Source organism: Cryptomeria japonica, chromosome 6 (genome assembly GCF_030272615.1).
Source record: "Cryptomeria japonica chromosome 6, Sugi_1.0, whole genome shotgun sequence".
Classification (NCBI taxonomy): Eukaryota; Viridiplantae; Streptophyta; class Pinopsida; order Cupressales; family Cupressaceae; genus Cryptomeria; species Cryptomeria japonica.
The window spans coordinates 320,317,033-320,343,049 of NC_081410.1; positions in this window are offsets into that span (position 1 = coordinate 320,317,033).

The window sequence follows — 26,017 nt, forward strand, 5'->3', positions numbered from 1 at the left end:
CTGCAGAAGTATTATCCGACTATGGGTAGGCTTCCCACTATGGTTTTTCCCTTTACTAGCTTTTGCACGTACAAATATCGGTGTTATGTGTTGTGGATGGATGATAATTGTTCTGTGATTTATGTTTATGCTTAATTGTTATATCTATTATTCCGATATTTGGTTTATGCATTCTGGTAAAAGGTTTTGTATGCTTAAATTTTCATAATCCATTGACAACTGATTCTACTCCCCCCTCTCAGTTGTCCACTGGTTATCCTAACATTTGGTATCAGAGCCTGGTCCTCTCTATAGAGGCTTAACCACTTGAGGAAGATCCTATGGCATCTAATAGTTCATCTGTAGCTATTTTTCAGAGAGAAACTCCTAAGCTTGATTCAATAAATTACAAAGTATGGAAGATTTGGATGGAGACTCATTTGAGATGTATTAGGAAAGAGATTTGGGAGATCACTAAAAAAGGCTATACCACTTATAATTTGGCATTTGGTAATCCTCCTCTGACAGACTTGGATAAGAACATTAAAAATGACTGTAGAGCTTGAGAAGCCCTCTTGAGTGCACTTTCTAATTAGCAAATAATGGGATTAACTGACCAATCATCTACAAAGGCTATATGGGATAAGTTGGAAACTTTGAATGAAGGTGACCCTACTGTTAAAATTGCTAAACTTGATGGTTACCAGGTGAGGTATGAGAACCTAAAAATGGAAGAAGATGAAAGGATTACTGCTTTTATGGAAAGAGTTAATGAAATTGTAATGGAAATTTGGTGTTGTGGTGGATCTCTAAGTGAAGATGAGATTGTTTTTAAAGTATTGAGAGCTTTGCCACCAGCTTACAAGATGAAGGCTACTGTAATTAATGAGCTGAGAACAATGTCTAACACCTATATCAACAAGGATACATTGGTTGGAAAGGTATCTGCTTTCAAGCTTGAAGAATTTGGTCCTCAAGGAGTTGCAAAGATTGAATCTGGTTTTCATGCATCTACATCATCAACCAACAAGAGTGATTGGAAATATTTATATACGAAAGAACTGGAGGATTTGAAGAAAGAAGATGAAGAGTTTGAGCAACTTGAAGCCCTATTTGTTGGAAGAGTACCTAGAGGTCCGACGGGAAGTATGTAGGAAAATAACCTTTTAAATGTTTTTCATGTAATAAGATAGGTCATTTTGTAGCTAGATGTCTTGAGAGGAATTCAAGATTTAAGGAGAACGCTAGAAGATCTTTTAGGCCTAACCATGATTATTAGAACAAGAATAAGTATAGGAGGAACAAAGACAAATCATGTTACTATGTGGATGAGGAAGGTTTGACCGATTCTGATGATGAACCAAAACAAGATTCAGCTAGTGGATCCGATAGTGGAAAGGAATGGGTATTTTTGTCTATCAAGGAAGATGCTCTGGAACTTGTCATTCAAAATGAGGAGAAGGCCCTTGGTGCTAAATTTGAAGACAAGGATGAATGGGTGATAGACAGTGGATGTTCACATCATATGACTGGAGATAAAAGGAAGTTTCTATCTTTGCAAGAATTTGATGGTGGTCTGGTTAGATTTGGAGATGACAAAGCATGCATGATCAGAGGAAGAGGAACTATATCATTGGATGGTAAGCATAACACCGATAATGTTTATTATGTTGAAGGTTTAAGGCATAATATTTTAAGTGTAGGATAGTTGGTGGATAAGGGATTTCAATTATAGTTTAAGGATGGAAAATGCAATATCATCAACAAATCTGGATTGGAAATTGCAATCGGTACTCAAACTAAAGGTAACATATTTCATTTGAACTCCAGTGAGAAGACATGTTTGATTGCACAAATTGATGAGAGTTGGCAATGATATAAGAGGTTGTGTCATGTGAATTTTGATTGCACTATAAAGATCAGTACAACTAAGGTTGTTAGAGATATACCTAAGATTGTCAAGCGCTATAATCCGGTATGTAAGGAATGTCAAATGGGAAATCAAGTGAAAGTCATAACTTCTTTTAAGAGTATACAAGACAAACCTAATGATGTTCTTAAACTTATTCATACTAATTTATGTGGTCCTGCTAGAATAAAAGGTTTTCAGGGTGATAGATATTTTATGCTAATCATTGATGACTATTCTAGAATGATGTGGGTTACTTTTCTAAGGGAGAAATCTGAAACCTTTGAAAATTTTAAGATCTTTAAAGCTAAAGTTGAAATAGAGTCAGGGTTGAAGATTAAATTCTTAAGGTCAGATCAGGGTGGTGAATTCACATCTGGTAAATTTAATAGTTATTGTGAGAAGCATGGGATAAGGAGAGAGTTGTCTGCACCCTAGACACCTCAGCAGAATGGTGTTGTGGAAAGAAAGAACAAAACTATCTTGGATGCAGCTAAAACTATGATGATGGAAGCTAATCTGCCTCATATCTATTGGAGAGAAGTTGTGAGCACAATGATATATACATTCAATAGAGTTCATATGAAAGGAGACACTAGTAAGACACCTTATGAGTTATGATTTGGTCATACACCTACAGTTAAGTGTTTCATAATCTTTGGTAGTAAATGCTATATTAAAAGAGATGATTCCATTGGAAAGTTTGATCATAGATGTGATGAAGGGATATTTCTTGGTTATTCTAATGAAAGCAAAGCATATAGATGTTATAACAAAAGATTGCAGAGCATTTTGGAGAGTGATAATGTCAAGGTGGATGAGCAGTACAAAGATCAAATCAAAACTTATGAGAGAGAATAAGAAGTGGAGATGATCATAATTGAACTGGTAGCACCTATATTGGAACAAAATATTGAACAAGTTACCTTGATAGTATCAAAAAATTCAATAGTAACTGAAGATTAGATCAGAGAAATAGAAAGTCAAAAGACTCCTAGGTATGTAAGGTTAAATCATTCAGAAGGTCAGATCATTACAGACAAGAACAAAGGAGTAATGACAAGAATAAGGTTGGCAACTGATGAGGTATGTTTAATTTCTCAATTTGAACTAGCATCACTTATTGAAGCTTGTAAAGATGAATGTTGGATGAGAGCTATGGAAGAGGAATTATATCAAATAGAAAAGAACAACACATAGACTTTAGTTCCCTAGCCTAAAAATAAGAATGTTATTGGAACTAAATGGGTCTTTAGGAATAAATTGAATGAGGATGGATAAGCTGTGAGGAATAAGGCTAGATTGGTATGTAAAGGATATTCTCAGAAGGAAGGAATTGATTATGATGAGACTTTTTCTCAGGTATCTAGGATTGAAGCTGTGAGATTATTTATTGCTTATGCTGCCCATAAGAAATACAAGGTTTATCAGATGGATGTCAAGTGTGCATTTTTGAATGGAGATCTTGAAGAGGAAGTTTACATTGAGCAACCTAATGGATTTTCACTTTCAGATGACAAAAACATGGTTTGCAGGTTAAGGAAAGCTTTATATGGATTGAAAAAAATCCCTAGAGCTTGGTATGATAGATTGGACAAATATCTTTTGAAGCTTGGTTTCACTAAAGGTAATGCTGATAGTAATTTATATTATAAGATCACTGATGATGACATATTGATTGTTCAAGTCTTTTTTGATGACATCATTTTTGGAGATGAGGATAAGTTATGTATGGAATTCTCTGAAAAATATGAAGAATGAATTTGAGATGTCTATGATTGGGGAGATGAAATTTTTCTTAAATTTCCAGATTACTCAGACTGATAAAGGTATTTTCATCTGTCAAACTAAGTATGGTAGAGAGTTACTGAAGAAATTTGGTATGGAAAATTCTAAACCAATTGGTACTCCTATGGTTACAAGTGAGAAATTGACAAAGAAAGATGCATTAGCTCTGGTAAGTCCTACAAGATATAAATTTATGATTGGAGGTTTGTTATATTTGACTTAGACTAGACTATATATAATGAATTTAGTTTGTATTGTATCAAGATAATAGAGTGATCCTAGAGAGAATCATGAGAGTGTGGTGAAAAGGATTTTTTAGGTACTTGTAAGGAACAATTGAGTATGGTTTGTGGTATCCTAAAAATGATGACTTTACACTATGTGCATACACAGAAGCAGATTGGGTTGGAGATGTTGATGACCAGAAAAGCACATCCAGTGGATCTTTCTTTCTTGGGAAGAAACTTGTTTCATGGATAAGCAAGAAATAGTCATGTACTTTTTAATCCATTGCTGAAGCTGAGTATGTTGTTGCTGCTACTAACTGTACACAAGTTTTGTGGATGAAGAAAATTTTGAAGGATATAAGGGTAGATTGTAATGAACCGATAGTTATTCATTGTGATAACTCTGCTAGTATTGACATATCAAATAATTTGGTATTTCATTCTAAGACAAAGCACATATCAATCAAGTATAATTTTGTAAAGGAGGTGGTGGCAGCAAATGAAGTGAGACTAGTTTATGTGAACACTAAAGAACAAATTGCAGATATCTTCACTAAACCTTTGCTTAAGGATTCATTTGAATACTTTAGAGATAGATTGGGTGTCTCTGCCCCTCTGGTTGAGACTTGAGTGATGTTGATTGGCATTAGTCTAGTATGCATTTATCAAAGCTATCATTCATTCTAGATTGATGTGTTGGTGCTACTACTCAAGGGGAGTAGTCAGTTGTGTGGTTCAATAGATTTATGATTTTTCTTTGATGTTTATGTCAGATTTATGGCATTGATGTCAAAGGGGGAGAGATATATATGTGAAAAATAGAGCTTAACAAGGATATCATTCACAAGGGGAGTTTGGTCTATTGTATCAAAACTTCATTGTTATATTATTTTGGGGAGATTTTTGGATGTCTTCCTTTGGGGGAGACTTATTTGGCATTTCTTGGCACTTGGATGTTTTTCACATCTAGTGTTGTTGTCAATGCTAAATGGGGAGACTATTGGAAATTTGGAGGAATTGATTATGTGTTGCATTGATGTTTGTCATTGATGTCAACACTAGTTGTTTTGTTGTCTACTAGGTTTTGGTAGAGTGGTTGGTTTATGCTATTGATCTGGAGATCTTCTTTGGTATGTTTCAGCTTATGGAATTGGTTTGGACTGGTTATTCATGTGTTCCTGATGCATAACACATTCATTTGGTTTGGGATTTGATGATATAGAAGCTATCATTTGTTCTAGTAAGCCTTTTGGTTACCAATAAGGGTTTTACCGACAAAAATTTGTTGAAGATCTTTTGATGAATCTGATAAGTGTTGTTGGTGTGGCTTCTATAAGCTTATTAGGATGCTGATGGTTATCTTGTTTGTGTTCCAATTGATTGGTGGTATTTCATTTAGCTTATGGTGACCTATTTTAGGCCCAGTCTTATTCTGCTAGGTTATGGATCGGTTTATGTAATGTGTTGGTGGATACTCTCGATGCATTACCGATTGGATTTATTGATTGGTTTATGTTGTTTTGGTCTTAGGCCGACTTGGGTTATCATTGGTTTGCATGATTATGTAATGAATTTATTGTATTATCTTTTAGGTGGCTGACCTAATTGTGTAGGTCCCGGGTTGGTATATATATGATGTAAGATCTCTTTGTAGATCGTGTGGGTTATGGGATTATCTGTGTATGAATAAGGTTGTAATCATATGCAGAGGTTCTGATCAATCATAGGTGATCAAATTGGGTTTGTGTAAGAGGTTTAAGATCTCTAGTATGGAGCTTAACCGGAACTACACTCAAGCATAGGAGATGTTATTCTTGCAATTCATTCATCTTTCCGGATTGTAGTCTGGATTTATTTTGTAGTTAGTGAGGCTCCTTTGTAATGAGCAGTGTGCTCTAGGCTATTGGCCTTCTTGCATGTGTAGACCCCTCTTATTGTAATCACATAATTATTGTAGAATTATTATCTGACTGTGAGTAGGCTTCCCACCGTGGTTTTTCCCTTTACTGGGTTTTGCATGTACAAATCTCAGTGTTATGTGTTGTGAATGGATGATAATTTTTCTATGATTTATGTTCGTGCTTAATTGTTATCTTTGTTATTCTGGTATTTGGTTTATACATTCCGGTAAAAGGTTTTGTGTCCTTAAAGTTGCATAATCTGTTGACAACTAATTCACCGCCCCCCTCTTAGTTGTCCACCGGTTATCCTAACACATACCCCTCTATGTAATAATTGTATACCTTGATCAAGTATATAGATATCATGGGTACCGACCCCACCATGGTTTTTCCCTTTACAAGGTTTTCCATGTATAAATAATGGTTTTATTGTATTTCTTTATGTGTTCATTTGTTTATGCACTTTAATTTTATATTTTGTCATCCAGTTGATCAACAATAAGTTCAAAAATTCATACACCGATAGAACACCGATTCACCCCCCCTCTCAGTGTTCGTGGATTCCAACAAATATGATATGCTTAAGTAATGCAGTGATTTTAAGGAAATGATATGAAAATATAGAAAATTCTAAACTTACCCAATCCTTAGATGTAGTATCATTTTGTTGGCATTATGCAGGAATTGATTATGTGTTGTCATTAATGTCAACACTGCTCCGATTAGACATGGTTTTGGCAGAGGTTATTAGAGATTCTACTCCTGTATGTTCAAATTGTTAGATTTAGTTTTGATAGGATATTCATGATGGTTATGTGTATGTCATATTCAGTTGGTTTGTGATTTGGTGCTCTGGAAGATATTGATTATGTTCTAGTTTTCCAATTGTTGTTCTTGGTTTAGGTGATGATATTTGATGAAATGGTTAACTGATTTTGATCTAGCTTCTAGAAATGGTTCTTATCATGTTGAAGGTGTTCTTGATCATGTCCCAATTTTTTGGTGGCTTCACATTGGCTGGCGTGAAAATTTGGTGATCCTATTTGGGTTCAGTTGGATATTCTGTGTTATTGACACTAAGGGTTTTTTCCGGTTGGTGTAATGTGTTGTGATTCATCTTGGTGGGATTTTTGGTGGATGTAATTGTTTGGTAATTTGAATTAGGTCCATTGTATGTAATGTAAATCATAATATTGGTCCGGTGGTTGATCTATGTATCGTGTGATCTAATTTTTGTAATTATGAATTGAGGGTTGAGGGTTTAGCCGACCTTGTTCTCAAGGTTGATGATTTGTATATATAGGTGATATGTTTATGTGATTTGGGTATCGATATTTTGTCTGCATTATCAAAGAGAGGTAAATATACGAACAAGGATATATCATTCAGTAAAGTGTTGTGGAGAGTTTAGTGTTTCAGGGTAGACATCTGTGCTTAACAAAAACAGTAACCAAGCATTAGAGATGCTATTTTCACTGTTCATTTCCTTCGGATTGTAGTCTGTTGATTATGTAAGTCAGTGAGACTTCCCTTTTGTTTTGAGGAGTATCCTCCAGGATGTTGGCCTAATTGTAAGTGCAATCCCCATTGTAATATTTTCACATACTGCTATAAAAGTATTATTTTATTGTGGGTAGGGTTTCCCACTGTGGTTTTTCCCTTCATCGGGTTTTCCACATCAAAATATTGGTGTTGTGTATTGTGTATTTTTTTCTTTATCTCTCACTGTGCTATTTTCATTTTTCTTTGGTAGAAGGTTTATAATATACATTAATTGTTTAACCTATGGAAAAATTATTCCCCCCCACTCTCAGTTTTCTTCTAGTTCATTCTAACAATTAGTATTAGAGAAAGGTCCTCTCTGCAGAAGCTTAACCGCTTGAGGAGATCCGATGGCATCGAGTTCTTCATCTAATTTCTACCAGAAGGAGAGTCCCAAATTTGATGGCACTAATTATAAATTATGGAAGGAGAAAATGAAGATTCATCTAAGATATGGGAGATAACAGAAAAAGGGTATACACCTCATGATCCTAATTCTGGAACTTCAACACATGCTGATGAACAGAAGAATGCTGGTAATGATGTTAGAGTAAAAGAAGCATTGTTAAGTGCCCTATCAGATGAAAAATTATTGAATGTCATAGAGTTAGAAAATGCAAAGCAGATTTGGTTGAAGCTTGAAACTTTATATGAAGGCAACCAGGAAGTAAAGATTGCAAAACTTGAAAGTTACCAGGTGAGATATGAAAATTTGAAGATGGAAGAAGATGAAAGGATAAGCTCTTTTATGGATAGAGTGAATGAGACTATCATGGGAATCAAATGTTGTGGTGGATCAGTTAATGAGGATGAGGTTGTTTAAAAAATTCTAAGAGTTTTACCTCCGACTTGCAAAATGAAAGCTACTGCAATAAATGAGCTACGAACAATGTCAAATACCCCTGTCACCAGCGAAAGATTACTTGGGAAATTGACTGCTTTTGAACTTGAAGAGCTTGGAGATCAGAATGCTACTAAAACAAAAGCTGCATTTTTAAGGCATCTACCTCCGGTAAGGAGAAGATAGATTGGCAAGTGTTATATGCTAAAGAGATGGAAGACATTGAAAGAGAAGATAGAGAACTTGAAGAATTGGAAGCCCTAATTTCTAGAAGAATCCCTAAAGGACCGGTTGGAAGTAAGTATGAAGGAAAAGTTCCATTTAAATGTTTTTCATGTAATAAGATTGGTCATTTTTCTTCTAAATGTCCTAAAAGAGCTGCAAGGAATCATGAAAGATTTTTGAGGAATTATAAACCTAATCCTGAATATCAGATCAAGCCTAAATAGAGAAGGAATAAGGACAAATCATGTTACTATGCTGGTGATGATGATTTATTTATTACTGATGATTCTGATAATGATGATCCTGTAAGTGGATCTAGTAGTGGAAAAGATTGGGTCTATATTGCTATCAAGGATGAATCTCTAGAACCTATTAGTGACACAATTTATACTTAGGAGAAAGCCCTATCTGCTAAAATTGAAGAGAAACATGAATGGGTTATAGACAGTGGTTGCTCACATCACATAACCAGTGATAAGGGAAAATTCCTGACTCTGCAAGAATTTGATGGTGAACTAGTCAGATTTGGAGACAACAAGGCATGCAAGATCAAAGGAAAAGGAACAATATCCCTGGATGGTAAGAATAATACTGAAAATATTTATTATGTTGAAGGTCTAAAGCATATCTCTTGAGTGTAGGTCAGATGGTGGTTAGAGGATTTCATTTGAAATTCAAGGATGGAACATGCAAGATTATCAATAGACCTAGATTGGAAATTGCATCCGAAACTAAGACCAAAGGAAATATCTTTCATTTTAACTCTAGTGAGAAGATTTGCTTGATTTCTCAGATTGATGAAAGTTTGCTATGGCATAAAAGGATGTTTCATGTGAATTTTGATTGCATAGTAAAGTTCAGTTCAACCCAGGCTGTCAGAGATTTGACCAAGATCATCAAGCCTCATAATTTGGTATATAGAGTGTTAGGATTCCCACAGATACTGAGAGGGGGAGTGAATCAATATCTAACCAGTTTGATGATTTTCTTAACTTAAAACATGTAGAACATATTAATACTATATACCGGTAAACAAGAAATAATGCAATAAACAAAGATAACAACAACCACATGAAAAACACACCATAACACAATATTTTAATGAGGAAACCCAGTGTGGGAAAAAACTCAGTGGGATTTGTGACCCACAATATTCACTTATTGGCCAATAAGAGAATATTACTGCTACAAGAGGGGCTTGCACATGCAGGAAGGCCAAGTGCCTAGAGTTCACTGCTCAATTACAAAATGGGAAGTCTCACTGACTTACAAAATGGATTATATAAATCCAATGTCTTGTACTGCTTCAAAATAGCATCTGCTATGCCAGATCTAGTACCGGTTTATAGCTCTGCTTCATACATAAACCCTTAACCTATAATTCGCATAATAGGTCTACCTTATTTCTTCTATATATTTTCTTCCATCTATTACAAAATGTTCTACAATGATCTCTTATATATATGAGTCATTTTACAACTTGCCAAGTCGGCTTACAATTATTTTACAATAATAAACAAAATATATTACAAACAAAATTCCTATCGGCTTCTGTGTTGGTATGCTTCCTTTTACTGCCGGTGTCAGCAATCTGTGTGCCGATGTAAAGTCTGATCTTGCTAGTGCCAATAAATTGTCTTGCTGGTGTCATAGGATTGTAAGGTTGCCATCAATGACAAAACCTTCAATCACCTACAATGTCTCATTGGAGTGTGCATTTGCCAATGTAGAGAATGTCAAATGGGTAAGAAAGTTAGAACTTATTTCAAAAGCATACATGATAGATCTAATGAAATTCCTGATGTCATTCATACTGATCTATGTGGTCTGACAAGGACTAAAAGATTTCAAGGAGATATATACTTTATGTTGCTTTTGAGGATTATTCTAGAATGATGTGGGTTGCAATTTTGAAAGAAAAATAAAAAGCCCTTGATAAATTCAAAATATTCAAAGCTATGGTTGAGACAGAAATAGGATTGAAGATAAAATGCTTAAGATCGGATCAAGGTGGTGATATTACATTTGGAGAATTCAACAATTTCTGTGAGAAACATGGAATCAAAAGACAATTGTCTACACCTAGGAATCCACAAGAGAATGGAGTAGTGGAAAGAAAAAATAGAACTATCTTAGATGATGCAAGTACAATGATAATGGAAGACAAACTACTTGATGTCTATTGGAGAGAAGTTGTCAATACTGTAATCTACACTTTCAACAAAATACACATAAAAGGTGATACTGATAAGACTCCTTATGAATTGTTGTTTGGTCATACTCCTACTGTCAAATATTTTAGAATTTTTGGAAGTAAATTCTATATCAGAAGAGATGATGCAATGGGGAAATTTGATCCTAGATGTGATGAATGAATATTCTTAGGTTATTCTGCTATGAGAAAAGCATATAGATATTTTAACAAAAGATTGCATAGGATAGTGGAAAGAATAAATGTCAGAGTGGATGAGCAAAGCAATAATTAGATCATATCATATGACTATGGACCAGAAGATGAAATTGTCAGATCAAAACCGGTAATGCAAGAATCAGTTCAGAGAATTGATCCAGTTGCTTCAATAACATCAAAAAATTTTACAATAACTTTTGAAGAGCAGAAAGATCAAAATCTCAAGATAATCCAAAAACTCCCATGTATGTAAAGTTGAATCATTCTGAAGATCAAATCATTGGAGATAACAAAAAAGGTGTGATGACAAGAAGAGGTTAGCTGCTGAAGAGGTATGTTTAATTTCTCAAATTGAACTGGAATCAGTCATTGAACCATGTAAAGATGAGAATTGGATGAAAGCAATGGAAGAGGAATTGAATTAGATAGAAAATAATAACACTTGGGAATTGGTTCCTAGGCCTAAAGATAAAAATGTCATTGGAACTAAATGGGTATTCATAAACAAATTAAATGAAGGACATGTTATAAGAAACAAAGCTAGATTGGTTTGCAAAGGATACTCATAGCAAGAAGGAATTGATTATGATGAAACTTATGCTTTGGTTGCAAGGATTTAAGAGGTAAGACTTTTTATTACCTATACTGCACACACAAACTACAAGGTATATCAAATCGATGTCAAATGTGCATTTCTAAATAGAGATCTTGAAGAAGAAGTCTACATTGAGCAGCCTAATGGATTTTCACTATCAGAAGACAAGGACATGGCTTGTAGATTGAGGAAAGCCATATATGGATTCAAATAAGCCCCTAGATCCTAGTATGCTAGATTAGATAAACATCTTTTGAAACTCGGATTTAGCAAAGGTAATGCTGATATCAATTTAAATTATAAGATTGAGCATGATGAATATGTTGGCAAATGCACACTCCAATGAGACATTGTAGGTGATTGAAGGTTTTGTCATTGATGGCAATCTTACAATCCTATGACACAGGTAAGGCAATCCACCGGTACCAATAAAGTTAGATTCTACACCAGCACACAGACCACTGGCATCGGCAGTGAAAGGAAGCATACCGGCATAGAAGCCGACAAGAATTTTGTTGTTAATATATTTTGTTTATTATTGTAAAATCATTGTAAGCCAACTTGGGAAGTTGTAAAATGACTCTTATATAAGAGAGTTCATTGTAGAACATTGTGAGAAGATAGATGTAATGAATGGAGGAATGTAAATAAGAGAAATAAGGCAGACCTATTATACGAATTATAGGTTAAGGGTTTATGTATGAAGCAAAGCTATAAACCGGTACTGGATCTGGCATAGTAGATGCTATTTTGAAGCAGTACAAGACATTGGATCTATATAATCCATTTTCTAAGTCAGTGAGACTTCCCATTTTGTAATTGAGCAGTGACCTATAGGCACTTGGTCTTCCTGCATGTGCAGGCCCCTCTTGTAGAAATAATATTCTCTTATTGTCCAGTAAGTGAATATCGTGGGTTACAAATCCCATTGAGGTTTTTCCCACACCAGGTTTCCTCGTTAAAATATTGTGTTATGGTGTGTTTTTCATGTGGTTGTTTTTATCTCTATTTATTGCATTACTTTCTATTTACCGGTACACAGTTCTAATTTGCTCTACATGTTTTAACTTAAGAAAATCTTATTACCAGTTAGATACTGATTCAACCCCCCCCCCGCTCTCAGTATCTGTGGGAATCCTAACAATTGGTATCAGAGCTTGGTCCTCTATTTTTAGAAGCCTAACAACTTGAGGAAGATCTTAACACTGGTAGAGATGGAAAACTTGATGAAGCAACTAGAAGGAGCTCTCTCAGACTATGATGCAGAAAAATTGAAAAATATCAAACTTGAAGATGATCTAAAGGCTGCTCAAGATATCATTCAAGCACTTCAAGAAAATCTTACTATTTCAAGAAACAAGAGAAGAGAACTTTGTGAAAAGATGCAAAATGAGAATGATGAAAATGAAACTCTTAGTGATCTGATGAATAAGCTGAAACAAGAAAACATGACAAGAAAGAATGGGATGCAAGATATGACTATGAGATTTTGTAAAGAAATTGAAGATAGAAAGAAGAATGAAGAAGACTTGACTAGAAGACTAAATGATGTTGCAAATGAAAACACAAGACTTAGTTATGAAAATGATATGTTGAAGACAAATCTAATGCATGCACAAAATGACTCAAATGAACTCATGAGACAAAAAGGTATCTTGGAAGGAGAACTGGCTTCTAAAAATTAACATAAAGAAAAATTCAAGAAAAGATCAGAAGAACTTGGTGACTTGTTGAAGAATCAGAAACCTAATGGTGACACTAATGGTCCTGGCTTTGAAGCTGGTGAAAGATCCAATACTGAAAACACACAGGATCATGGCAAAGCGGTAAGACAACCTACTGCTTATAAATTAAATGGAAAATGCTTTAACTGTAAAAAGTATGGTCATAGAGAAAATCAATGTAGATCTAGAAATTATCAAAATACCAGTACACCCACCGGTCAATGTTCAAAATGCAACAAAGTTGGTCATAATTCTGAAAATTGCAGAATGAATATGAGATGTTATATTCATGGAAGATTTGGACATTTATCTAATCAATGCAGAACACAAATTGGCATAGGTTATGGGAAAGATATTCAGAAAAATAATGTGACTTGTTATGCATGTAACAAGATTGGACATATTGCAAAATTTTGTAGAAGTAAGTCCTCGTCGGTAAACAACAATGGTGCTAGTTTGAAAGGTAAAGAAAAGGTTGAAGAAGTAAAGCAAGAATTCTCAAAACAATGGATTAGGAAATCAAAACTAAATGTTGATAGGAATACTCCTCCACCAGTAGAACATAGTAACACTCCACCGGCAAAAGGAAGTAACACTCCACTGATAGGAGAGTCTTCATCTAACTAAAGAAAATTTCTTTGAGGGTTTGGCACACAAATGTGAAACATGCTATTATTCCCTCAGTTGATGGTAAGAAGTTAAAACTATTACTATACCGATAGATATGTTAAGTGATTACTTAACCGACAAGCTTTAAATATGGTGGTTGGCAAAATTAACATTATAAATCAGTGTTTTTGGCTCCATTCCACTTCACCGAGTATTCAAACATTTGAAGAGCGCAAAAATTCTGAGAAAAGGCATTTCGAGCAAAGTAGTAAAGCAATTCAGCAATCAATCTTTCCAAAGGCAGAGAAAGGTATTTATAATCATGGCATCTTCTTTTGTAATTGAATGCATAGCAAACCCTACTGTAGTTGAAGTAATCAAGCGCCCTAGGCCCATTTTTCAGTTAGTTCCTGAAATAACAAAGAAGGATGATAATGTTGGTGCTTTCTCTCAAATCCCCAATGGAGTAGTTTTTGCAGAAGACCCTATGATGTATATTCATTGCCATATAGAAGAATTAGGAGATGAAGAAATTAAGAACATGTACAAGATTGTTATTTGTGATGATTCCGGTAATGTGAAACCTAAACACAAAATAATTGAAACCCTAGGATTCACATAAATTCTCTGCATTCTGGATTTCCCCAAGGAAGTTATTAGGATAGTATTGAGTAGGGTACATGGTGCATTCTTTTGGCTAGATTATGTTCACAAAATTACTAAGGAAGCTGTAAAAGCTGTAACAGGGTTACCCTCCACTGGTAACAGACCTGACAAGACAAAGAAGGGCTCAAATGACCTAGTAATGAACCTAATAGGTGCAACATCCGGCAAAAGGTCTTTAAGGGTGAATGATGTAACTGACATAAATGTGATATTCATTAGCATGATTCTAGGCTACAAAACAACACATGCAAACAAACTAAATTTAGTTTCCAGCTTATGCATAAAGAGTGCTCACAACATGATTAAGGATAATGTGAAAATTGATGTGTGTGAATGGTTGAAGGATGAATTGATTGACAATCTGGGAAAGATCAAGAAGGATAAGAAAGGGACATTTAGATTTAGCAACTTACTTGTTTGCTTAATGCTACATATAACCAAACAGGTGCCTAGTATAGGTAATACGAACCTTGGATTTGACATACCGGTAGGCAAACAATTATCTGACTTATTGAACAACATGGGTGAAAACAAAGAGAAGAATATTAATGAGTACTTTCAAGCATTAAAGGCTAGAATGAACGCTAGAGTCAGACTGTCACAAAAAATTGTAAATAAATATAAGGATGACATATGTTTTGTGATTAAGAAGGATGAGATCTAGATGGAGGCAGTTATCCCAAGAACAATTTGGGTTACTGAAATGGGTTATGAGACAGATGATCACATCATTGAAACATATGCAAAAGTCCTTCTGGAAGCACCCAAGGAACCTAAGGAAGAGGTATTTGGCAGTGCTGAAACCATTGAAAATCAAATTCAATCCAAGAAGAGGGTGAAAAAAGTAGAAGCAATAGTGAGGAGAGGATCAAGGCAGGCTAAGGCTATTAAAGAAGATGTACTTAAACAAACTGATATCACTAAAGATGAGTTACAAGCACAACAACCAGAAACTCACCTTTCACCGGTAGCAACTTCTTCGGAAAGTGACATGCCAGCTGCATTTAAAAGAGTTGTGAGGAAAAGACAACCTTCACTAGTATCTACACCTTCGCCTAGAAGAACCAAACAAAAACAACAGGCAGTAAGGCCCCCGGCTAAGAAGATAACTCCAAAGAAGAAAAAGTTAACATTGTGGTAGATAAGGACACAACCAGTAAGACAGATATGGCTAGTGAGCCATCGATAACTGATAACATAGATAACACTAAAGTAAAACCGATAGATAGTGCCATAGAACAATAGGCAAAACAACAAACAGAGCAACAAGCAGAGCAACAGGCTCCAGCATAGGAATAGGTTAATATAGAATTGGTGCCACTGGCAACTGCTGAGCAAAACAAACCATTGCTTAAGGAAATGGAAACACAGATTGACCTACCAGAGGTCACTGCAAACAAGGATATTGCTCCCACTAGCATAATTCAGAGTGTTGGCTCTTCAAATGCAGGATTTAAGACAACAAATGTAACTAAAGTTGTTTTAGACTCTATAAAGAAAATAACAGATTGTAGTTCATAGGCATATAAGGCTATAGATGACACAATTCCGATTTTGAAGATGATAGCTCCAAAATGTAATGTAGATAATAAGGATTCTTTGAGTCAACTTGACACTTTGTCTAAGTATATTATTGACAACACAATGACAGTTGAACAAATAAAGGACGCATTCAAAGAGAGGTTAGAAAAGGAAAAACAAAAATTCTTTGAGGAACAAATAAAGAAGTGTACAAGGCAGCTTGACACACTTCTACCGGAATTATGTAGCACATTAAAGGAATTCAAAACTTTGTATAGAGATACTTGTAAGACTAACTTTTTGACAGTTGATATAGACAATAAGATCAGCAAGATAAAGGAGGAAATAAATCAACTAGCTGACAATTTTATTAATTCATCTGATTCATTATCAGTTTTTGAGCAAAAGATAATAGGTTTTGAGGAAGAATTACTAAAGATAGAAAGAGAAAAGGAGAGAATAAAAAGTAAGGCTAAGGATCTGAAGTTAAGACTAAGTCCAAAAATGGACTACCTAGCATCCTTAAGGAAAGAAATATTTGATGCATTAGTACAAGGATAGAAAACACCGGCAGAGAAAATGCAACACCTCACCAGTACAGTTCAGAGGACAGAGGCCGCAATAAAAGACAGTAAAAAGTGCATTGAGAACTTGAATTTGGTTTTGACATATCTTTTTTAGATTGTAACCAACCAGTTACAAGGTTGAGATAGGAAACTACACTCTATTGACACTTTGACAACCTTTGCCATTGATGCCAAAGGGGGAGTAGTGGTATGAGAAAAATCCAATAACTTAGGGATCATCTGCTCAGGGGGAGCACACATTTTTGGTAACAATTTTTGGACTTCAATTTTTGGATACACTTCTGAATTTTTCTCATGAGTGTTGCCATCAATGCCAAAGGGGGAGATTGTTGGCAAATGAACACTCCAGTGAGACATTGTAGGTGATTGAAGGTTTTTTCATTGATGGCAACCTTACAATCCTATGACACTAGCAAGGCAATCCATCGACACTGGCAAAGTTAGATTCTACACAAGCACACAGACCATCGGCACTGGAAGTGAAAGGAAGCATACCGGCATAGAAACCGACAGAAATTTTGTTGTTAATATATTTTGTTTATTATTGTAAAATCATTGTAAGCTGACTTGGCAAGTTGTAAAATGACTCTTATATAAGAGAGTTCATTGTAGAACATTGTGAGAAGATAGATGTAATGAATGGAGGAATGTAATTAAGCAAAATAAGGTAGACCTATTATGCGAATTATAGGTTAAGGGTTTATGTATGAAGCATAGCTATAAACCGGTACTGCATCTAGCATAGTAGATGCTATTTTGAAGTAGTACAAGACATTGGAATTATATAATCCATTTTGTAAGTCAGTGAGACTTCCCATTTTGTAATTGAGCAGTGAGCTCTAGGCACTTGGCCTTCCTACATGTGCAAGCCCCTCTTGTAGCAGTAATATTCTCTTATTGGCTAGTAAGTGAATATTGTGGGTCAAAAATCTCACCGAGGTTTTTCCCACACTAGGTTTCCTCGTTAAAATATTGTGTTATGGTGTGTTTTCATGTGGTTGTTTTTATCTCTGTTTATTGCATTACTTTCTATTTACGAGTACACAGTTTTAATTTTCTCTACATGTTTTAAGTTAAGAAAATATTATTACTGGTTAGATACTGATTCACCCCTCCTCTCAATATCCGTGGGAATCCTTTTAGAATATTGATCATTGAAGTTTTTGTTGATGGTATCATTTTTGGAGGAGAAGAAAATCTATGCATGACATTTGCTGATGACATGAAGAATGAATTTGAAATGTTTATGATTGGTGAGATGAAATTTTTCTTAGGTTTGTAGATTGCTTTAACTGATAAAGGTATTTTCATTTGTGAAACTAAATATGTGAAAGAACTGCTAAAGAGATTTGGACTTGAAAACTCAAAACCAGTTGGAACCCCTATGATAATCGGTTGCAAATTGTCAAAGAATGATGAATCTCCTAGAGTGAACACATCTAGATACAAATCAATGATTGGTGGACTATTATACTTAACTTAGACTAGATCAGATATAATGAATGTTGTCTGCATTGCTTCTAGATTTGTATATATCCTTCACCCACCACACTAAAAGATGATGATTTCAGATTATGTGCCTATACAGACTCAGATTGGGCAAGAGATGTTGATGACTGAAAGAGCACTACAAGTGGTGCATTCTTTTTGGGAATAAATTAGTCTCATGGCTTAGCAAAAAACAATCACACACTTCATTATCAACTGCTGAAGCTGAATATGTAGCTACTGCAATAAATTATACTCAGATCTTATGGATGAAGAAAATGTTGAATGATATAAAGATAAGTAATGATGAGCCTATTGTTATTCACTCTGATAATACAACTGCTATTGATATGTCAAATAATTTAGTATTTCATTCCAAATAAAAACACATACCTATAAGATAGAATTTCTTGAAAGAAAAGGTTGAAGCAAAGGAAGTCAGATTGGTATATGTGCCCACTCAAGAATAGATTGCAGATATTCTAATGAAACCATTGCCTAAAGATACTTTTGAATATCTCAGAAATCTATTGGGGGTCACCACCCCTCTGGAAGAGACTTGATGACTTAGAGATGCATCAATTCAGTGAGCTTATCAAGATATCTTCTGATCTAGGTTGATGAGATGGTGCTACTACTCATAGGGAGTAGTTAGCTAATTGGTTCAACCCTTTATCATGGATGTCAAAGGGGGAGAGATGTCCATGTGAAAAACAGATAATCATATTCCAGTTTGGGGGAGATACTTTTTTTATTTCTTGGTGTTTGTTGGAATTCATTGGCACTTGGATGTTTTCACATTCAGTGTTGCCATCAATGCCAAAGGGGGAGATTGTTGTAATTATGCACAAATTTATTTTGTGTTGTCATTGATGTCAAGACTGCTCCAGTTTCTGACTTGCTCCGGTTGGACATGGTTTTGGCAGAAGTTATCAGAGATTCTGCTTGGGTATGTTCGGAATGTTGGATTCAGTTTTGGTAGGATATTCATGATGATTATGTGTATGTCATATTCAGTTGGTTTAGGATTTTGTGCTCTAGAAGCTATTGATTATGTTCTAGTTTGTTAGTTGTTGTTCTTGGTCTCCATTGATGATATTTGATGAAATGGTTAAGTGATTTTGATTCGGCTTCTAGAAATGGTTCTTATCATGCGAAAGGTGTTCTTGATCATGTCTCAATTGTTTGGTGGCTTGACATTGGCTAGCATGAAGATTTTGTTAGGAACCGGAAGGGCAATTGAGAGGGGGGGGGTGAATCAGTTGTCAATGAAAGTCAATCCAATTATAGCTTAATCAAACTTAATACTTAATACCAGTAAACCAAACTTAATACCGATTAACAAATGGGGTCTGCACATGGAGAAAGGCCAACTACCTAGAGCACATTGCTCGAATGGGAGTCTCAATGACTACAATAGGATTGTTAAATCCTAAAATAATGGACTTGTCAAAATAGTATCTCCAATGCTGGATTCAGTACTAGTTAAGCTCTGATAAAAACTTTCAAACCTTCCTTGAACCTTCTCTATGGTCTTCTCATATGATCTTCAATATTCACACATACCATGTTACAATACCATACCATAACCATATCCTATATTTATCTCATAAATGAGATCTTACATATATACAAAACCTAAGACCAAATGTGTAGGTCGGCTCACTAAGAATATTATAATTATTTCAATTACAAATAAGTCTTGATGTGATACAACATGTCGGTTTAATACAATTACAACAATATCCAATCAATAAATCATCTCCATAATGTGTCGTGCTGATCTGGAATAGATAATGCATACTGGTCCATAACCTAGACCAATCTACCGGTAACAACAAATATGTCAACCTGATTAGACCAATAACCAAAAAACCAAAACAAAGTATCCAAACCATATCTTTGACATAATCAAGTGATCTCCAAGTGATAACAAGTCATCATTAGTGCCAGTGAACCATATAACCTATCGGTGACCATATACCGATGATTATGCATAAGTCACTGACCTTGCTGGTGAACACAATGTGCTGGTTCAACAGTAAACCAATATAACCATAGTGCCGAAACAACAATATAGATCTCCAAAAGGATAAGTGTTGACATCAATGACAAAACTAATGAAACACATCCATAATACCAACAATCTCCCCCTTTGGCATTGATGGCAACACTAGATGGAAAAACATCTAAGTGCCAAAACAAAATGCCAAAAACCAAAAACCAACAATCTCCAGAATAGATCAATACCATAATACAAAGAGTATATATATCTCTCCCTCAATGAATAATATCTCTCCAAAGAATTTTTTTCCATAGATCTCTCTTCCCCTTTGACATCAAATTCCAAAGCAATTAAGAAGAAATACTAGAACATACAACCAACTACTCCCCTTGAGAAGTAGCTCTCCTCCATCAAAGAGAGAAAAATATTTCTCTGTTAGTTTCTGTCAATTTGATGCCAATCTTCAATCATCTAAGTCTCTATCAGTGAGGGTATTACCCCAAGCTGCTCTCTGAGATATTCAAAGGTTTCCTTAGGCAAAGGCTTTGTAAAGATATTTTCAATCTGTTCTTTAGTATTCACATAAACCAATCTTACTTCTTTTGCTTCAACATTCTCTTTTAAAAAATTATATTTGATAGAAACATGCTTAGTCTTAGAGTGAAATACCAAATTCTTTGATATATCAATTGCTACTGAATTATCACAATAAATGATTATAGGTTCTTTTTATTTTACCTTTATTTCCTTCAACATTTGCTTAATCCATAATACCTGAGTATAATTAGTTACTGCTACAACATATTCTGATTCTGTTGTTGATAATGATGTACAACTCTGCTTCTTGCTTATCCAAGAAATGAATCTGCTACCAAGAAAGAATGCACTACCAGTGGTACTCTTTCTGTCATCTACGTCTCTTGCCAAATTTGCATCGGTGTATGCACATAAATCAAAATTTTCATCTTTAGGGTACCATAAACCAAGATTTGTTGTGCCTTGCAGATACCGGAAAATCCTTTTTACTGTTGATTCATGATTTTCTTTAGGATTAATTTGAAATATTGAAACAATACATATTGCATTCATTATATCAGGTCTAGTTTGTGTCAAATACAGTAAACCTCCAATCATAGATTTGTATCTTGTCAGATTAATAAGAGTTTAATCATCCTTCAATGTCAATTTATCAATTGTAGTCATAGGAGTACTTACCGGTTTAGAGTTTTCCATACCAAATTTCTTCAGTAGTTCCTTTAAGTATTTTATTTGACATATGAATATACCTCTATCAGTTTGTGAAATCTGCAATCCTAAAAATAATTTTATCTCCCCAATCATAGACATTTCAAATTCTTCCTGCATCTTGTTAGCAAAGTCCTTACACAATCCATCTTCTCCTCCAAAAATGATATCATCAACAAAAACTTTAATAACCAAGATGTCATCATTAGTCACTTTGTAATATAAGCTATTGTCAACATTACCTTTAGTGTAACCAATCTTCAAAAGATATTTGTCCAATCTAGCATACCAAGCTCTAGGAGCTTGCTTCAATCCATACAAAGCTTTCCTTAATCTACAAACCATATCTTTATTATTTGTTAATGAAAATCCATCAGGTTGTTCAATGCAAGATTCCTCTTCAATATCACCATTCAGAAATGCACATTTTACATCCATCTAATATACTTTATAGTTCTTATGAGCTGCAAATGCAAGAAATAATCTAATTGCCTCAATTCTAGCTACCGGTGGAAAGGTTTCATTATAATCAATTACCTCATTCTATGAATATCCTTTACAAACTAATCTTGCTTTGTTCCTGATTAACTCACCATCTTTATTAAGTTTATTTCTAAATACCCATTTAGTTCCAATTACATTTTTGTCTTTAGGCCGAGGAACTAATGTCCATGTATTGTTCTTTTTAATTTGTTATAATTCATCTTCCATTGCTTTTATCCAATGTTCATCTTGACATGCTTCAATAATAGATGCTAGTTCAATTTGAGAAATTAACTATACCTCTTCATTTTCTAGTCTTCCTCTTGTCATAACACCTTGATACTTATTCCTAATTATCTGATTTTATGAGTGATTCAGTCTTCCATACTTGGGTTTATTCACATGCTTTTGTTCTTCAGTCACTGTGGAATTCTCTGATGATGCCGGTGTGACTCGATCCACATTCTGTACCGGTGCCCTCTATAATGGTTCATTTATGATAATCTCAACTATCAGTTCAAAATCTATAGACCTTGAATTTCCTCTAAAGTGTTCATCTATCATCACATTAACACTTTCAATGATCTTCTGCAATCTTTTATTAAAACATTTATATGCCTTGCTCTTAGATGAATAACCAAGAAATATTCCTGTAGACACCTAAAAATGGTCAACGCTTGCGGAGTCATACTTTAAAATTTGCGCATTGCCTTATTTTAGGTTTTTGTGTCGCATTAACATTTCTCCTATGTCACGCACTTGGTCTTTATCATTTGCGAGCACCAAGTCTTTCTTCTACATTCTTCATTCGTCTCGCTCTCAAATTTGGTCTTGTCAACAACACTATCCAGTCATGATTTTGATCGATCGCATCAATGTGCGTGCTCATTTGTCATCATTTTGGACATCGTCAATCCTAATTAGGGTTTTGTCCTCTATCAACCTTGTCATCATGCGATCAATTTGTCATCAATTCTTATCATTTTGTGATCGATTTGTCATCGATTGTTGTCATGTTCAATTTTGTCATCTTGTGATCGATTTGTCATCGATCGTGGTCATTTTCAACCTTGTCGTCTTGCAATCTATTTTGTCATCGATCCTTGTCCTCTTTTCAATCTTGTCATTTTGCAATTAATTTGCCATCGATCATTGTTTGTCTTAATTATGTCAATTTGGATCAATTAGTCATTGTTCCTCGTCAATTGGCACCTTTATCAATCAAATCATTTATTAGCATCGGCCTTTGTCAGTCAGAATCATGATCATAATTGAATCAACATCAATTATCTTTCATCACGACCTAATTGTCATCCTTGCATTGCTAATTCATCTTTTAGGGTTTCATGATTTAATCATTTAACCTTGTTTGTCATTTCTCTCTCTAGGATTATTAAATTATTTATTTATCCTAAATCTTCTCATCGCAATTAAATGCTCATTTAATTGGCTAATTATTCCTCTTTTTGTGAATTAATTAATAAATGACAAATTATTAATTAATTTACTTAATTCTTAATTCCTAATTTCTAATTCCTATTTTTCATCAATTTCTAATTCACATAATTCCCTCCTATTTTTCTCCTAATTTCATGGGAATGACATAGAAGTTTGTCATAATTTGTCATAATTGACAATCAATCAATTCTTGACATAGAAATTTGTCATAAATTGTTATGAATTATCAATCAATCAAATTTTGCATAGAAAGTGCATAATTTGTCATAAATTGTCATAATTGACATTTTTGATTTGCAATTTCTATATGAATTGAATCATGCTAATTTGATCTTTTTCTCCAATTTCTCTATAAATTGGATGAATTTCTTCAATCCCAACTAATGAGAATGAGAATAATCACTTTGTCGAATCAATCACGCTTTGAGTACTCTTGAGCAATCATCTTGTCTACTTGCTTTCATATCATAATCATGCACTAGTAGGTGAGATCCACAAACAAAAGGCTATTTGGAGAAGAAAGAAGAACAATGGAGCCGCATGAAGGAAGCATTCAGATCTACATTTGGTTTGCATAGTCTTTAGTTTTGAATGTTTCATTTTCATGTCTTTATTGAGTGTGTTTAGGATAGATCATTGCAATGAGCTTTTGTGATTGAGCTAAGATTAGTATTTTGATTTGCTTTGATGATTTCCAATTTCCTAGCTACATTAATTGGTGAACTTGATGTGAACTAACCCTCTAATCATGTCTTGAGTGGCTTTTGAGTTGATTTGCAGGCCAAAAACCCCAAAACAGGGTAATGCAGGGCTTTCTGGGGACTTCTGTGCCTGTGTGAGACAACCTGCACCTATGTCAAGCAACCTACACCTGTGTTAAAGACATTCTATGCCTATGTCATGCATTTTACGCCTGTGTTATGAATTTTGCGCCTGTGTAAAGTCCAAAAATAGAGGTAAAAAAAGCAATGTTTTACTTGAAAATTGTTTGTTTTGCTTTCTGTTTTCTGCTTTTTGGTTTTTGGTACTAATTCTCTATGCAGCACCTTGGCATACACATGGAAAAGACAAAAAATGAAACTGCTAACATGTTTTATGCAGATTCGATAGTCAAAGACTAAATATATCAAACTTCTGACTTGGGTTTTGTAGGTTGCATTGGATTACAACTAAACTTTATGTTTGCAATTAATATTTTAGGCACCTAGTATGATTTCTAAATAGGTTGGAATGAATGTGTGTTTTCTTTGATTGTTGAGCGTGACATTGGAGTAGGAGAGTATGCTCTCATCCTTCTTAGGGTGATCAGAAATCTAGATCTTTGATACCATGCTCATTGTTTTGATTGTGTGCCACCTTTAGAGGGCCTGCCTTCTTGACCATTTGCTTTTGCAAGCAAGTGACAATCGTGAGAAGGGAACGACCCAAAGTGAGTATGGCTAGAATACTTTGGCATTCTAACTCACTATAAATAAATACCTGATGATGAGCGAAAGCTTTGAAGGAAGGGTTACGTGGGAATTGCAGTTACTTGGGAAGTGATGACCCTTGAACTCTTTCTCATATCAACATCTAAGTAGGGCCTCATGGTCTAAATCATGCTTGCGCGACTACATTTGTTTGGTATCTTGGTGGGCTTAATGTCTCAATCATGCTTGCGTGACACTAAGGAGTAACACTTAATAGAAATCCTTACTAAACACCTTGTTTTTAGAGGCCAAAAAACCCTTCTAGTTGCTTGAGAAGGACAAGTTTGGATACTTGGAAGAGATACTAAGTTCGCCATGGGGAGATTTCCATGGGAACTAATGCTTGGCTACCTTGAGAAGTGAGTGCCATGGAGGGGAGCCTGTGGGGTCAAGCATCTATGTATTCTCCTTGAATCCCATAATGAGTCTACCTCTCAAGTACCTAATGTCCTTGCCTACCATAAGAAATGTGGGAATGAGCATGATTGTCTTGATTCTAAGTGGAATTATCTTGTCTTGTTTGCTTGTCAAAATTTGAATTGTATCTCATTTCAAAAACAAGACAAATTGATTCAAAACAAGGTTAAACCCGAGAACATTTCATCCAACAAAGTTCAAAACACCTCCAAACATGGTTGTCAAACATTGTTCAAAATCTTGTCTCAACATTCATGTCACTTAGATTTAGGTTCATCTTAGGTTTGCATTTTGCAAAGTCATTGTCAACTATCAAGGTTAAGTTTCATCTTAAGTCATACTCCTTTGCATGTCAATAAGGGTCATTCATTTGCATATGTCCTCTTGCATTAGAGTAATACCATTGTCATACATTTGCATTTGCATACCCTAGGTCTCTTCATTAAGCTTAGGTCATTATCATATCATATTAGGGTTAGTTGAATAGTAATTGTCCCTTTGCATATAGTGTCAAAGCTAGGTTTTGTCATACTTGAGTAATCCAAATCTTTGATAAACCTAAGTCATTGTTAGGAAGTCTAGACCTTATCAAAATTTTGTCCTTTTGTCATCAATATCATTTTTGTCAAACCTAGCTTAGTATCCAAGCATATAGGTGAGACATTGTCAATTTGTCCTTTTGTCACTTGGTCCTTTTGTCCTTTGAGGTCTAGACATCATTTCAATTTCCTAAGGGTCTCTTTTAGATTTGCATTCAAAAGTTTGTCAAAATCTCAACCAAAAACATAGGTTGCATTCTTGCCATAGATTGCATTTTCATCTATTTTAGTTTGCATTTAGTTGCATATCATACATTATCCTTGAAAAAAAAATTCCAAAAAAATATTGCATTGCATAGTGACATGTCTACTGAAACAAGGTTCCAAGC